Below are 18,126 nucleotides of genomic sequence, written 5' to 3' on the forward strand. Positions count from 1 at the left end.
GCTACCACATGATCTTAGACGTATTCATGTTAGACTATGTCTGAATCCTTTCTGGCATTTTCATGTTAAAGTAACAAATATCTTTTCTTTAAGCTTGTTTTGTTCCTAATCAATGATTAACGTTTTGTCTCTCTCATTCTGTAAACCCTAAAAATCTTTCAAGCAGAGCATGATGCTTTAAAGAGAAGAGGATGATCAAGGAAGGACCTGATGTTGGAAGAGGCTGGTGTGTGTGTATTATTCTCCACTAGAAGTCACGTGCGGTGGAGGGCAGCAAGAAATATGGCTTGGGAGGCTCAGAAAAATTAGAAGAGTAAGCTAAATTCTGACAACAAAAAGGAGGAAGAAAAATGATTCATATTGAGTGATCTCTGATCAGAGATGAGACAATGGAAATATAATTAAATAAAACCCCATGTCAGGTAAGTTTATTTTCCCACACAGGCTTAAAAAACTGAAAATAGTAGGGATCTGGGGAAGCATAGTTCAGACAAATTGTACAAGATAATGAGACTTCACTGGGATCTAATAAAACCACTGAAACTACTCAAGAATATCTGATTATTGCAAAGTTCGGGTTTGAAAAATGAATGTTTATTATTATAATGTAAAACACATTTGCTACATAATAGCTACAGTGACACAGTGGTTCAGATTTTCTTAGGAAATATGAATAAATCACCCCAACCAGGCCTAGAATAAAATGCAGTTATAAAATAGGAATATCATTAGGATTTGTCTTATGGCAATAAATCATTTTAATAAAACTGCTGTTAAAAATACAGAATAAGTGTCATAAGGCTTTTGGGTTTTTTTCCCCAATGAATTGTTGAAACAAACCTCTTGAAGGAACTAGATTTAAAAGGAATCTAAATGACGGATTATAATGGAGGTGAGGAATTTTAACTATATATACATGGGTAAAATGAAGAACACTACTAATACAATTGATGTACATACAAATACTTAGATACTTTCTCCTAGTTTTATTAGCCATAAGAAACCATTACAAATATATGTAAAAATATATAAATGTATATTTATAAGTAGTCTTAGCAAAACCAAAATGCTTCTAAATTTTGCAAAATTCTTCTACATGTATGGTTTACTCAAATAACCAACATCAAGATTAAAATGGAAATGACAATTTTACCAAATAAGAATAATGAAATAATAGAGAAAAATATGATATCCAATTTGCTAAATCTAATACAATTTTAGTTGAGCACAATGAAAATTTTATAATACCAGTAAAATATTCTCGATGTAATGGTGGATCATTATAAACATTTTACTTTCTAGGTAAATGGACATAATGGACCTCCTCATATTCACATCAGAGTAATTTTGTGATAGGTGGTATTCTTCATTCAAACCACAGCTGAAATTGCATTATAGGAAGACAGCATCTTCAACATAGTGGCGAACACACTTTATTGTTGAAATATACACATTTTCAGTGCCACCTATTGGTAGAACAAAGAGATTTACATGCAATTCTTGCTTTTACATATTTGTAGTAATGGGTAATGTATGAGTAGTGAACAAAATGTACCTTAAAAGTGTGAACTATTTTGGAATGGTTTGATAAATTGATATTTGGTTTGTCAACTGGATTATACATATGAGAAACTGCTGGCAATTTAAGTAGTTGAATGAATATAGTAAACATTTTGTGCATACATTATTATAAAAATGTTTGCATGGAGAAAGTCTTACATAAAATTTGAGGTAAGTTTGATAGACTGGTCTTAATTTTCTTGGGATAAAGTATAACTACTGCTTGATTTAATAACCATGCATTTTTTGGACAAATAAAATATTGTACTTCTTTGTGAGAATATTATATTTACATAGAAATTAGTCATATTCAAATTCAAAATAATCTTTCCCTAAATATTTAGAGGTCCAATGAGAATCTCTTTGAATGTTTTAACACTTATTGGTTGTTGATGATTTATATTATGTCATAAAAATATCATTTAGCACAGTATAAAATACTGTGGTATCCAAATGCATCATTCAGTAAAGCATTTCACATGTTATTTTATGTGTATTTAAAAAAATTTTTAAGGGCACCCTTATAATACATGGGGTAAAATGTCAAATATAATGCAATAATAAGCTGTTCTTGATATTTAAAAATTTTTTTAAGGATCAAATGCTAGCTTTAAAAGTGGAATAAGACAAATAAAACTAACTAGTAAACACAGAATAGTTAAATAAAAATAGATGAAATTATTAAAATTAGGTATTTCAAATTCATTAATGAAAAAATAGTTTTTATCTTCCACATTAACTAGTATCATAAGGTATTTTTTTCTTACTACTTAATTTTTATTTTTTTAGATTTCTTTAAAAGTTTATTTATTTATTTATTTATTTATTTAGAGAGAGAGAGAGAATAAGTGTGGGAGAGGCAGAGAGAAAGAGGGAGAGAGAGAATCCCAAGCAGGCTCTGGGCTGACAGCACAGAGCACCACACAGGGCTCAAACCCATGAACCATAAGATCATGACCTCAACCCAAACCAAGAGTCAAACCCTTAACTGACTGAGCCACCCACGTGCCCCCTTCCTGCTTAATTTTTAAAAATTAGTACAGAATTATATTTTCCAATTTTCTAACGATCCAGTTATATAAAATTGTTATACATAAACAATACACAATATAAACAATATAAAATTGTTTTGTTACTTTAACTTATAGAAGAAAAAATTCTAACTTGTATCATTCCTCCGCCTGGATTTGAAATAATTTCGAGGGGCACCTGATGGCTCAATAAGTTAAATGTCTGACCCTTGAATTCAGCTCAGGTCCTGATCTCACAGTTCATGAGATCAAACCCCACATCAGGCTCTGTGCCAACAGTGTGGAGCCTGCTTGGAATTCTCTCTCCTTCTCTGTCTGCTCCTTCCCTGCTTTCTCTCTTTCTCTCTCTCACTCTCTCTCTCTCTTTCTCTCTCTCTCTTGCTCCTTGCTCTCTATTGCTCTCTCTTTCTCAAAATAAATTTAAAAAACATGGGAAAATAATGAAATAATTTTGATGATGAAAGATGTGTTGTTTTTCTACGGTGCTCATTGGGGCCTTAGTGAGTACCTAGTGATCCCCTAGAAGAAGGGGTGAAGGAATTGAGGAGGAGTTGAAGCAGATAAGCGATCTCATTTCTGTTCCTGTTTTTACTCATTAAGCAGCGGTGAGTTTCACCACTGTCCTGACCAAGCTCTCCCATGGGGTATGCAGATCCCAGGAGTGTATTTTTATGGACTATTTGGCTTTAAAATATTTCCAACATCATGGCTCATGCTTATGAGGATTTAGAATAATAGCTGGGAAAGAAGTACTCATGTATTTGTTTATCTTCCAGTTATTACACATAAAAAGTCTTCATAATGTCCAGGCCCCATTACTTCCTGTTCATGACCAGGGACCGTCTTTCCATGTTCTTTATTTTCAAATGCAACATTTCCAGCTAATTTTATATATTCAATTATGAGGGGAAAAACATAGCAGTGATGTTATTACTCACAACGCTGAGGCCTGTCAGAAGCTATTTGTATTGAAACAACTAAGTCTTCTTGTCTATGCAGTTTCCTGATGCCATTTATTTAATGCTGTTTACATCCTTACTCATAACACTGCACCATCCATCATCCATCATGCAACCCAAATCCAAGTCTCTCAAATCCAATTCTTACCCAGATAATGTACAGACATGAAAATGATGATTCATTTTTTGGTCATGTTAAATTTACTGTTTGGAATGTAATACTGTAAACATAGATAGCACATCGTTCAACTGTGTCCTCTCTTGAACTTTTTAGGCTATAATCACTATGTTCCTTGGCCTTGAACCGTTGATGCTGACTGCTATGTTTCATACCACATCACCAACAACAGGCATTCTTTCCCTTGTGTGCACGAACCCTCCCCCAACTGGTACTAGGAATAACCACCCAATCCTTCCATGGGTTTGGTACCAAATGTCAGTCAGGCTCTTGGGAATGGCTGAAACTATATTTTTTGAGGTATTTTCAAAATTTGGCACCAAACCTTCCTTTCTGAGGATGGATTTAGGAAACTCTTAGAGAAGATAGGTTCCGCCAGTCCTAGAGAGGTCCAGCCAGAAGGCCAGTGCTTCATCTGCAGTAGCCCATGGAGGAGTTAGGATCACTTCCCTGGAAGCAAGTGGGAAGGAGGTGGTGGCTGCATGGTAAATGCTACCAGTCCCAGTCCTGCCCCTGTGGCTGGCGGGGTAGTAAACCGGTCCGTTCCTGAGGGAGGGAGAGAGAGAATAGGACAGGAAGGAGCACAGAGAGTGAGGCAAGACAAACGTTTCTGATCCACACTTTTATAGGGTTTGGGGTGGGAAGCTGACCTGGGTTGGTTGCCAGGTAACAGAGTCAAATGATTATTAGAAAAAGGGGAAACTGAAACTGAAATTTCAAACACAGCATCAAAAGGAGAGTTGCAGACTTGCGTCTGCAAGCTGGGCAAGGGTACATTAACGCTGCCTAAGCTTGAAGGCGGTTGATCTTTTGTTCAGTTTGGCTCCTCCCTTCTGCCTGTCTCCATCCCGGAGTCGGGAAATACACATCCCTGGTCTGTAGACGGTTAATCTTGTTTTTCTGGTCCCTCCCTACCGAGAGCGATACTTCCTGCTGATAAGCTGAATCTATGCAGCTTCCCACAGCTACCTATCATCAACCCAACTGCTTCTGGTTGCTGAGGATGGAGGTGGCATTATAGCCATATGTAACAGGGCTGTGCCTTAGGACTCAGGTCCACACATGTGGCTCAAGGCCGAGATGAGGCAGAGGACTGTAAATAGCCCAGAGCCCAGCATATCTCATGTCAAATTTAAGTGAGCCTCCCCCAAAGCCGGTGTGTCAGTACCATTCTAGTAGCTCATCTTCTGTGAACCTGTTAAAGAAATTTTATACTATCTAGAAGGAACATTCTCTAAACCTTAGCTACCTCATCTACAACATGTAAATTTATGATGAAGTTTTTGTAAGAATTAAGCAAAAGAATGCATGTAAGGTATGTAATAGTAAATGACAGATGTTAACTAGTAAGTGAAACTTCTTTGAATTTCAAAATTATGTAAGCATGAAGTAATACCCAACTCATTGATAATGGTGGTCACATGGAGGCCTTGGGAGTGAGAATGGGAATTGAAAAGTTGCTGTGAGAAGGCCATAAAACTAAATACAGTTTTGTTTCCAGATTTTTTTCACTCTTTAATCCTTTTATTTATTATCTTTATTTGTCCCTTTATTAGATCATCGGGAACATGGGAAGAGGTAGGGAAGAGAACTATTCTGGTCCTTTGTTTCCTAATTTAGCTACCTTATAATCAAACTCTGATTTAAAGCAAAAAACAAAAAAGCAAATCCATGACATAAAGAAAATGTCCAAATAGTGCCTGCCAAACCATACACATTTTAGAAAGGGATATCGTGAAGTGTTCACTGGTTGACATTTATAGAGCTGTTAGTATTTGTTTTCAGAAGCATGCGGAACAACAGGGCACATGCATATTCCAAAGGCTCCTTTGACATAAAGAAGTAGGCCATGTGGGCAGAAGAGGGACTAGAGTTGCAGGGTGTTTTTTTTTTTTTTTCTTTTTAAGTAGGGTTAATGCCCAGAGCTGAGCGCAATGACAGTCCTGAACTCACGACTGCAAGACCAAGATCTGGGCTGAGATCCAGTGTTGAACAGTTAACCAACTCAACCAACCATGTGCCCTGCAAGTCATCTTCTTTATTTTTAAATGTTTGTTTATTTATTTTAACTAAGAGACAGAGACAGAGAGAGCTTGTGTAAGTGGAGGGGGGCAGAGAGAGAGAGGAAGAGAGATGCCCAAAGATGCTCAGTGCTCAGCACAGAGCCTGACATGGGGCTCTATCTCATGACTGTGGGATCATGACCTGAGCTGAAATCAAGAGCCAGCCACTTAAATGAGTGAGCCACCCCGGCACCCCACAAGTCATCTCTTATATAGAAAGAATATTCTGATGTAGCCCAAGAAATCCTTTCATATATACCCCCTTCCTATATTTACATTACCTTCTAAATTTAATCTTAAAAATAACACAAGTGAGAAAGTATAAAGCTGTGCATGGAGTAAAAATGTTTCATCCCACAGTGGAAATTTTCATGTAATGTAGAGACATTTATCCAAACCATCTGTTGATTGTTCAGCCTGGCTCTCCATATACAGAAGAGCTTTCCTTTTGCATGCATGAAAATGGAGATTCACACAGCTCAATATTTATTAAAGATGGTTTATATTTTAATACATGTTGATGTAGCAAAAATTGTGTGTGGGTTATTCTGACAATGTCTTTTATTGCAAATGAATTCAAATCTCAATCTCTCCCTTTCTCTCTCTCTGTCTCTCTGTCTGTCTCTCTTCCCACACTCTTAGTGAAATGAAATGCTGCTAATTCTCTTGAGTTTTGGGCGTCTGAGGATTCAGCTGAGGATTCAGCTCTGAGGAGCAGAGCTATCTAAATCTCACATAGTCAAATATCTTGCCAGATCAGACCATCCCACAAAGGAAATTACCCAAGTCAAAGCAGGTGAGCACAGCAGAATAGATTCAGTTGTTGCTCAGGGACATAATGGTACTGCCTGGTTTGAATAGTCAAGTAACCTTACAGAGCTAGAAGGGAGATGACTGAAAGTGTGGGAATGACTGAGCAGAGAAGGCGGTCTCATTTCTGCTGGCAATTAATCAAAGGAATATGTCACTAATTTAGGTGACTGTCCAACTTTTTTCCCATAGAGTTCTGGATACTTATCTGTTTGGTATTGTGATAAACTTATGAAGAGAGAATGATGTTAAAAAGTCAGTATAATATGTAAAGTATATGAAGCTACACATTAAATAAATCAAATAGTCAACCTCAATACTGCTACAAAAGGAGGGGCATCTTATAAAATTTCATTGAAAGATATTAAGGAGACTCAGAATAAAGGTGTAAAATTTCCACAAGTGGATCAATGTAGACATGTAAATAGACTTATTTAATCAATAAATTGTGGTATATTGTAGAATGAAATGATCTAGAGCTACAGCAAGAATGAGGTTTTTTTTCACACATCAACATGGGTAAAACTTTGCATTGAGTGCAAAATGCAGATTAGAAAGGATATAGAGAATTATTTCATTTATAAGAGCAAAACTAAACAAGTTGTTTACAAATAAATATATGGGACATTAAAAAGAAAACTAAGGGAACAATGGCTATAAAATTCAGGATATTCTTATCATTTTCTCAAAAACTATGAAGTCTTTTTATTTCATCTTTTGTACATATGAGACATTACACACATACACACACACATGCACACATATGCACACACACAAATGGATTGTTGCCCAGAATACAGATTCATCCTATAGAAACTAAAAGAAGAAAGTACAGCTTATTTTATGGAACAAACATGAAAGCAAGACACAGGTTTTCCTTGGGGATTATTGCTGAGGACCACTTCCAGAATTAGAGAAGGTGGATTAGGTTGGAACCCTTTCAAATGTTCATCATATGCATTATGGTCTGAAGGCTTTCCATACCTAAGTCTGATTCCTCCCTCCATATTTATTTTTCATAGGTTCTTGCACCCATGATATCTCTCAGAGTCTGTTTCCAGATTACCCAACTAATGTGTCCATGCACTTTTTATTATACTTAAGCTGGGATTTTTTGTGTAGATGTCTGAGATATGTTTCCAAATAATCATATTCTACTCACATTCTGCCTCTTCATTCTAAACTGCTTCCTACAACACAATGTTATCTTTTAAATACGTGGTTGTTAAATCAAGCCCAGTCTATAATCCTACAGGTGTTTTCATTTTTTTTTAAAAATCTCAAATCCTTGGGGCGCTTGAGTGGCTCAGTCAGTTAAGCATCCAACTTCAGCTCAGGTCATGATCTCAAGGGTCATGGGTTTGAGCCCCATGTGGGGCTATGTGCTGACAGCTCAGAGCCTGGAGCCTGCTTCAGATTCTGTGTTTCCCTCTCTCTCTGCCCCTCCCAGACTCACACTACATCTCTCTTTCTGTCAAAAATTAATAAACATTAAAAAAAATTTTAAGTCAAATCCTTAGTATCTCTTAAATATCTGCATAAACAGCCTATGTCTCTACTAGAAGATTCACCATTCTCTCATGCACTGGACCTCAGGTGCTGTCTTCATTTTGTTCTTTGAAAATGCAAGACTTCTAATCATTTCAGGGATGTGAGAGAGGCTCATTATTTTCCTCTGCATACTTTTTTTTTATCCTCATACTTTATTTAGAAAACTCAAACTTCATTTCAAGTGTTTAGAAACAAAATGAAACAATAACAACAATAAAAATTCCCACTCTGGTCCTTACCTAATGATTTGTTAGATCCCTCTTTTACATGGTTACAGCACTTTGAAATTATTTAACAATTATCATAAAGGTATATAAATGATTAATTTTCTAATTATTCACTCAATTAGAATGTAAAATCCCTGATGGCAGGGACCTTTCCTGTTTGTTTGTCTGTTTGTTTTAATATTTTGAATATTTTATATTTTATTTTATTATTTAATTTTATTTATTTTTTTGGGAGAGAGGGACAGAGGGAAAAAAACACAAGCAAGAGAGGGTCAGAGAAGAGAGGGAGATAGAGTATCTGAAGCAGGCCCTGACAGCAAAACTTGATGTGGGGCTCAAACCTATGAACCATGAGATCATGACCTGAGTCAAAGTCTGATGCTCAGCTGACTAAGCCACCCAGGCACCTTTCTGGTTTTTTGGTTTTTTTGTTTGTTTGTTTGTTTGTTTGTTTTGTTTTGTTATCAATTCATTATTGATGTCTACAGTAGTGCATTATAAATATGTGGTCATAAACTTTTTAAATACACATGTACATACATACGTGGATACATAAGAAATAGTGGTTCCTAATTTCTGGAGATGACCAAATATGTCTAACTTTTTAAATTTCTGGTTTTAAGACAAATCGGAATTTTATGTATGTCAAGAAATAGCACATATAGGCTGGGCAATTTGAGTAGATTGTATTCGAGGACTGTTTATAAAGTTGCTGGCCAAGTTTTAGGAACTCAATTTGGAATAATTCAGTATCCTGAGACTCAGCATAGGAGGAGACATTACCAAATCCACATCAGAAGGGACACAGGAAGGGAACCATTTCCAAAACCCAGAGAGAGAAATTGGAGAAATCTTCTCTACAGAAATGGTAGATTTTGGTAGTGTAAAGCTAGTTCAGCAGACAGAAAGTCTAAGGAAAATGTGCCATAACGCACTTTCCTCCCACCCTCAAATCTCTTGCACATGCCTCCACTGGTCAAATCCTACTGAAGCCAGAAACAAGGGACACCTGTTAATTCAATGTGTACTCAGACCATAACACTCACCTATCTTAGGGCACAGAGTGGGAGAGAAGGTGGACAGGTGTGTTAGCAAGGGCAGATAGAAGATGTGCAGCACAAATCCTATCCCCCATTTCATTGGTTATCTGTCATTATTAATAAGATTCACATATATTTAGTATTTTCTTGATAAATTGAAAACTTTATAATGTTAAATCTTTTTTTAAAATATAATTTATTGTCACGTTAGCTAACATTCAGTGTATACAGCATGCTCTTGGCTTTGGGAGTAGACTCCGTGATTCATCACTTACATACAATATCCAGTGCTCATCCCAACAAGTGCCCTCCTCAATGCCCATCACCCATTTTCCATGCATCCCCCCTCCCACTCTCATCAATCCTCAGTTTGTTCTCTGTGTTTGAGAGTCTCTTATGGTTTGCCTCCCTCTCTGTTTGCAATTAATTTTTTTCTTTCCCTTCTCCCATGGTCTTCTGTTACATTTCTCAACTTCCACATATAAGTGAAAACATGTTATATCTATCTTTCTCTGCATTATTTTACTTAGCATAATACCCTCCAGTTCTTCCCACATTGCTGCAAATGGCAGGATTTCATTCTGTTTCATTGCCGAGTAATATTTCGTGGCATATATACCACATGTTCTTTATCCATTCATCAATTGATGGGCATTTGATCTCTTTACATAATTTGGCTATTGTTGATAACACTGCTGTAAACATCGGAGTACATGTATTTAGTACTAAAGATAAAATTTATTAACTTGATTACTGCAGGGATATTTAACCAAGTAGTTCATTATTAAAATTTAAATTATTTTCAATTGTTATGTTAGTATACATTATACTGCAATCATCTGTGAACATAGTGTAGTAACCATTAGCTATATTGAAAATGGTTGCTTTTCAAGTCAGCAAAGGGAAGGAAATAGACAAAAATGCTCATGAGTAAAAGATAAATAATTCTGATTTGATTGATTGTTTAATTCATCTATCCAGAAGCAAAAAATATGATTTGGAAGAGTTTGGGAACATGCATTTGGCTTGAAATTTTTTAAAAGATGTTATTCTTTTTCAATATAAGAAAAAATAGCATGGTTAATGAATGTCCAAATCTATAAGTAGCAATTTAAACAATTTTTGAGACTAGAAAACTAACGATAGTTGGTTTTTGTTTTCCTTTAAATGTAAAGGTAGCAATATTGATTTCACTGCATTTAATTTCTTTATCTAATTTTTTCATGGTATTTTTTGTGATCCACCTTCTTAAATTCTCATGATGAAAATTTGGGGCCACTTCATGAGGAGATATCCATATTTGGGTCTCCATAAACTGTAGAATTTCAAATGTTCTTGACCAATGCATTAGCATTTTCATTTAGGAAACACACACATACCTATTTATACACAGCAAGTTTTATAATCAATACTTATATTCACTTTGTAATGCATTCTGAAATTTTCAATTGGTTGCTTCTTTATTATTTTACAAACTCTTAAAGCACTATGATTTATAGATAGTATCAATGACAGAACTAAAGACCTAGGTTTGAAAACCATTGTTACTGCAAAGGCTAATGACACTGGAAGGAGCACAAATGTTATTTAAAGCATTTATTAAGATTCATTTGTGCTTATCTCTAATCCCTCTCTTTCCCTCCATGCCAACTACCTATGTACAGATATTAGCATTATCCTCTTAAACATATAAATAATTTAACCTACTTGTTTTTTCCATATTAGATCTAGACACTACAATTCATTTTCATGAACAGTAAGTGAGAATTTGAGAAAATGGAAACCTAGAGATGCATCCTACTTTAAATCAGATCTGAATGAGATCCCCTTATGATTTCATTTTCTGATACTCTCCACATTCATCCTTTTGTTCAGCCACATTATCTGTGTATAGTTGCCAGATGAAGGTATTTAGAAAAATCCTTACTGTAAGCATTAGCTAGGATTCCATAAAGGAACAAGAACAACTGTGATTGATATGAAATAAAGCATTTATTATAAGGAATAGGATTTACACAATTGTGAGGAAAGTTGGTGAAGTCAAGTTCTAGAAGAACATGGTTAAAGCATCAGAAAGAAGTCACTAACCAGAGACGAGGAAGGAAAACCGGTGTAGAAGTCAATGGAATGAATTGTGTATGTACCTTACGGTAAGTCTGAAGTTAGCTTGGTCAGTAGTTAGACAGTCAGGAAAATATCTCTAAGTGAAACAAATGAGGAATCAAAAAAATCAAAGACAAACTAGAATGCTTGGTAATTAACTGGTGCCCTCAAGGACAGATCAGAACTTGCCTCTAGCTTCAGTTATACAAATAATCTGCAGAAGCAGCACAGATCCTTCACCCCAGAATTGCACTTATTTCTGGCCCTGGACTTGGAGAAGCTCAAGGAAGAGATGCGAAGCAGGTGGAGGATCTGAGGGCTGTATGAGCCCACCACTGAGAGAAGCAAGTAGGATGGCAAGGATGGGCCAAACTGGTGGGGCGTGGAACTTGCACTCATCACCTACAGATAATGGCTGTCCAGTCCTAACCATTAAGGGAAGGTGGTTCTGTAAAACCCGGTTTCTGCTTAACTAAATTGACACAGTCTGTACAAAACACCACACTCTACTTTTGCTCTCTCCTCTGCCTAAAGAGTCTCATCACCTCAGTTGTCACCCATGTGAGGCAGCACCTTCTTCCCTACAGAGAATCCTTTTCTAAACCCGCAATTTGCTTTAGATGTCTTTCCTCATAAATTTTGTAACAAACTGCAAATTACTATCATACCTACTATATTTCATATTTATAAATTATCTCATTTTACTAGTTTAAATTTCATTCCCTTAAGCCTAGTACATAAAATTGCTCAAAAAAGATTTGTTGAGGAAGCAAATGACTAGAATTTATCACATCACGTCCTTTATGTTGGTTTATTTATCAGCTGCTCCAATATATTATAATCCTCTTGTGACAAGGGTTGAGTGGTTTATTTGTGTCTCTATAATCTTAGTCCCCACCAAATGCCAGAAATATTTTATATGTTCAGTTAATTTTGTTCAGCAAATGATTTTATATACATCACTATCTTTCCTTTCAACAGTGTAAGAAGTCTTTCCTTAAAGTTGTGTACATTTTCCACATGTTCACACTGCTAATTGGTCATACAGTCAGAGGGCACCTAATAAGTATTGCTTAACAATGTTTCAGAGAGTTATATTAAAATCAATATGTGAATTATACCTGACAATTCCAAATGTCTGATGTGTTCATGGGTAGGTATTTCATGAATGGCACAAGGAATTTTAATGCATTTGTGATTTGACTTGTCAGAAAGCCAAGTCATTGATCATCTTTATAATCCCCACAATGACTGACTCTAACTCATGCATAGAGACAGTTACAGTTGCTGTCACCAAATATGATCAATCATTTCAAAATTAATTTCAGTTAAATGTTCACAGATAAATTAGATCACGTTTGCTATTTGGATATCTGTTTTGCCTCATCACTTTTATGGCTTCTCTTATCTTTTTGTGAGGCATGTCAGCTTTCTGCCTACAAATTCAACTGAGTATAACAGACCATTTGAGACACATTCACATGTTCACTTCTTAGGGGAAAAAAAATCATTAAACTACTCACTAGTTGAATGCAATTTAGCACCACGCAAGTTTACTAGGCAACACATTTATTCAGTCTAATGTACTGTGTTCTGGTTTCTACCAACAGAAGCTGGCTGATTTTCACAGTCAAAAACAATTTACAGATAAAAATCAATCTGTTTTACTTGACTGGCTTGCAAAACACCTTATAAGTACTTATGTTTTTAACTGTTTTTTTTTCTCCAAAGCAAAGACATTTAAAATCTCAGTTTGATTTGTTTGTAAAACATTTTAAGGCCATTCTTCTTTTTTTACACCCTTTTTTCCCTTTAGGAATCCCTTGCCCACTTTTTTCATTTCTCATGCCCCCTCTATTTTGAGTTTTTCTGCTTATACTTCTTCTTAATAAAAAATCTTATTTAGGATCTTTTAAAGAGAGGCTTGTAGAACTTCCATTTCTGACTATGGCAGACTATATTTTACAAGATCAATCTCCCTTTGAAAGTAACTACTATAAATGATGCATGAAATACAAAAACAAAAACAACAAAATTGTTGCTTAAGGCCATCAGAGAATAACCTGGATAGTCAAGACATGAGTTGTCAAGTTCCAGAAGAACAGAAATGTCATAAAATTAGTTAGAAAAGGCATTTGCTGATTCTTTAGTGAAGCAGTGCCCAGAAATTGAGCAGAAAGCCATGGCTCAAAATATATGTCAATCTTCCAGGACTAGGAGACAAAAATTAGAGTTCTGTTCTACCAATGCAGCAAAGAATTAGAAAATCTATGCATTCTGCTCTACTATTCTCCTCATAGCACTTAGAGATTTGAAGACCTCTCTATAAAAGAACAGGCCAAGCAGAGAAGTATAAGGAAAGATGGAGAAATCAAAACCTAAGGAGAGCTCTTGGAAATCTTGCCATGCTAAGGAGATAAAATTGTGTGTTCAGAACCAACCCAGGGTAAAGAACTCTAATGAATACTCTAGGATTTCAACTGCAATTCCCAAATGACACTCTAGGAGTAAAAGGAAATTAGAGACAAATTAGACCTCAATAATTTGTTTTTCTTAAGTTTATTTATTTATTTTGAGAGAGATAGAGAGCACACACACAAGAGCAGGGTAGGGGAAGAGAGAGAGAGGGAAAGACAATCCCAAGCAGGCTCTGTGCTGTCAGCATGGAGCCCAACACGGGGCTCAATCATGACCTGAGCCAAAATCAACAGTCCGTTACTCAACCAACTGAGTCAATCAGGCATCCCAAGACCTCAGTAATTTAAAATCTCACCTCAAATCATTTACTCTCAGATTGATACAAGAGTGTATGGTCATACTTGATTGACTTTCCAAAAGAAAATCCTCTGAGTGAAGATCATGTCATCTAGAGTTTCTACAATGCTTTCCTATACATGGATTTAAAATTACCAAGGCATGCTTGGAGACAAGATCAAAAAACAGGAAGGAAAAGTAGACAATCAAAGAAACCCTGGTAATCCAAATATGGGACCTTTCAGAGATGGGCACAAATAACAATTTATATGTTCAAGAAAATAAATACTATATTGTGAAAGTTCACCAGAATAATAGAATCTATACATAAACTCAAATTTTAGAACTAAAATATGTGATGGTTAACATGAAGAAATTAACAAATGAAATTAACTTTTAGATAAACTGAGCAGAAGACATTTTTAAATTTGAAAAGACTATAGAAAATACCCAGACTGAAGCATGGTCATTAAAATAGAAGGAGAAAAAAAAAGAGTATAGTAGCTATATGCAACTTAATGAAAGAGCTAATGTATTTTGTTCTAAAGTCTAAAAAGGAACAGAAAACAAGAACAAGACAGAAACAATATTTAAAGAGATACTGTCTTGGAATTTTCCAACACAGATATGACATTGAGTCACAGAGTCAAGCTCTAAATGGAGACTCATTTGTGAACCCTTTCATCCATGTGTCATCTACTCTGCAGTGCCCTCTTATGATGCTTGAGAAGTTCATTTAAGCAATTACTTTTTTTTTTTATCTCCCAAGACATTCTTTCGAGTCACATTTACTGATCAATGCATAGATATCATGCACAGTTGTGAATCACAACACAAATGACTAATAATAATGTGGTTCCTTCTCATTGTGGACAAGAATTAATGCTTTGAGATAAAGCATGACATCTCTTTTATGTAGCTAATTGTATAATAACCCACTGTGGCACAGAGGGAAGAGGAAAATTCATTCCTAATCTATGATAGTAATTAGCCTTTATGCCCAAGAATAAGGATTTATAGCAGTTTTTAACAGCTATCTGAAGCCAGTGGGAAAGAATCATCAGAACATCTATGACACTAGAGATTCACCTGAGCCAATCGGAAACTTGATTTTCTGTGTATGTGTGTGAATGTGTGAAAAGTATCATTTTTCCCTGTGTCTCTTTGTTCTATGTAAGTGTACCTGTTTATTACAAACCTGTACACTTAAAATAAAAAAAGGTAGATCTCTGAATAGGGAATTTTTGAGGATTTCCTTTGTATTTGCGTATCTTCAAATGTATCTTGTACTTAAATGTTTTCTAATAATTTAGTATCCTATGAAATGCATGGTTTCATAATGGTTCTATAATTATTGGATATACTATTTCTCTAACACTATTATTATATTATAAGTTATTTGAAGATTCCATCACACTTCCCTAAAGTGTGCTTTTTTTTTTTACCATTTCTTAGAAATTCAGTATATTCTTCTTTTTCAGAAATACCTTTACAGACAGTTCCTCTCATTTTATTTGGAACCCTAATTATGAAGGATAATTTAAAGGGTCTTATTTTTTTCTGGGGTTTGGCCTTGTTCAGTTGGCCTTCTCAACAGCAGTAGGTGCTAATAATCAAATTTATTTATTTGATAAGGTTGAAAAAACACACAGCTCTTCTCTGATGCACCTTGTAATTCACAGATATGCACCCTTAGCCAAGTACTCCAAATTGTATTTTCCAGTCTGGGTAATCTCTTGCTGAGTCAAGAATTTGAAATGTGTTCTCTGTGGGATTCCTTGGCAGCAGTTGTGTTCAGGTAGATGTCTCCACCTGTGACTCAGAGAAGCTACTAATGCCTGCCAATAAGAGCTATGAGCTTAAGTGTAAGAGAAAGCTGCATCAAACTCGACATAAAGCATTCACCTAAGATTCTACTGCTCTTATAAACTAAATCATTCATTTTGCATGTTGTGAATTGTGTTTGGCTTTTAATATTTACTTTCTGATAGAGGAAGATGAATTGTAAAACACCAATAAGTGCATCACAAAGAAATAAAGTCCCTTGAATGCAGTGTCACACTTCTGGAATTTCTAGCAAAACTTAGCATTAGATTTTTGAAATAATATTAAAATATTTTTGGAGAGTAGAGAAGATAAAAGAATCAAATTCTTAAGATGGTGTGTGCCTCCTTTCAGTACTACATTGAAAAAGTGATAAATACGACATCTCCCCTTCAAGGAACTTGGAATATGTTAGAAGCATAAACCAATAAAGTTATAGTGCTACAGTAGGACGAACCATATGCTGTGTGCTGTGTGGTCTCAAGATTCTCAGGCCAGAGTTTTGGGTTAATTAGTAGTTAATTTTTTGCACTAAATCTCATTACAGCAAAGAATATTTCCCATGCATGTATAGAAATATCATACATCATCTGACCCTGCAAGAAAAGCACCATCTTTTCTCTTTAATATAACTTATTCCTTCAAGAATACTATTTCCCAGTAATCATTAAACAAATAATATCATTCTAAAAACATGTGTATTCTCTCTCTCTCTCTCTCTCTCTCTCTCTCTCTCTCCTTCCCTCTCTCTCTTTCTCTGTGTATGGGCATATGTGTGTGCTTCCACATCATTCAAAAATCAATTACACAATTACACAATGATGCTCAAAAGAAATTACCAATGTTTCTTGTAACTGTAGTTTTTTCAGTATTTTGCCTCATAAAATAAATAAAAATAGAAATATATTGTCAAGTAGTATAGTATCTTGAGGAGCTTATTATGTTGGTGTTTCTAAGCAGCTAGTAAAATACAAAGAGAAAACTTTTTTTGTGTCAAGATTTCCTTCACTGAAATTTCAAAATTTCTTTTCAATGCTCATTACACTGGAACCATTTCTTTAAATACCCTGTCCTATGACTTTCATCAATCAAACAAAGTTATCCGCTCTCTAGTAATAACATGACAATTTAAAAACTTCATTTCCACCAGAAGAAAAACATACATATTTTCCGCAAGGTGTTTTCATTCTTCTAAATTATGGATCTGTCTCATGGCTGTGAAGCAGAATCATGACATAATCTGAGTAGAATTATGAGTTTAATATATCTCATTTGCTCATTGGAAACACTTTGGATGCTCTTTTCCTTCTAAGATCTGTTCTTTGAGAACACAGTTTTGGTAGCTCTTTCTGTTCATGGGTCCTGTCCTCATGCTTTAATAAAATTACATTTTTTGCACCAAAAAAAAAAAAAAAAAAGAAAAGAAACGAAAATGTACTTTTTACACTTTTCCCAGACCACAGTTAACTTATTAACTGGCAACAGAATGACAGATTGCCATTTAGAGCAGTAATTCTGATTTTGCCAAAAAGAAATAATATACATAGGAGACAGCAGAGTTTTAAGAGCGGAAAATCTGAACCAGAAAGAGAATATATGGTAGCCTATGTTGGAAAGAAACTCTCATGTCTGTGTTGGTGAGGTCTCTAGGTGCACAATTTCATCAAGGAAGAATGTCAGAATGTCAAGTTCCTAGTCCTTATGGAATATTTCCAACACTTTGTAAAACAATAAGGTAATATGGAAATACAAATTTAATAATTAAGAAATGAAAAATATATTAGAAATCATAACAGTCTTAGTGTATAACACATTATCCCCTGGGGCACCTGGGTGGCTCAGTTGGTTAATTGTCCCACTTTGACTCAGGTCATGATCTTTTTTTTTTTTTACTGTATTTTTTAATGTTTATTTATTTTTTTTCTTTTTTGAGAGAGAGAGAGAGGCAATATGAGTGGGGAGGAGTAGAGAAAGACGAAGACACAGAATCAGAAGCAGGCTCCAGGCTCTGAGCTGTCAGCAGAGA

General features: G+C 35.3%; 1 long non-coding RNA gene across 1 annotated transcript; it reads left to right on the top strand.

The window, feature by feature from the left end:
- The first annotated feature begins 389 nt into the window (after positions 1–389).
- Positions 390–1,838, top strand: LOC115285626. The gene is made up of 2 exons (XR_003905612.1): positions 390–422; positions 1,303–1,838. It is a non-coding gene; the product is annotated as an uncharacterized LOC115285626 (long non-coding RNA).
- The last annotated feature ends 16,288 nt before the right edge of the window (positions 1,839–18,126 follow it).

Source organism: Suricata suricatta, chromosome 1 (genome assembly GCF_006229205.1).
Source record: "Suricata suricatta isolate VVHF042 chromosome 1, meerkat_22Aug2017_6uvM2_HiC, whole genome shotgun sequence".
NCBI classification, from domain to species: domain Eukaryota; kingdom Metazoa; phylum Chordata; class Mammalia; order Carnivora; family Herpestidae; genus Suricata; species Suricata suricatta.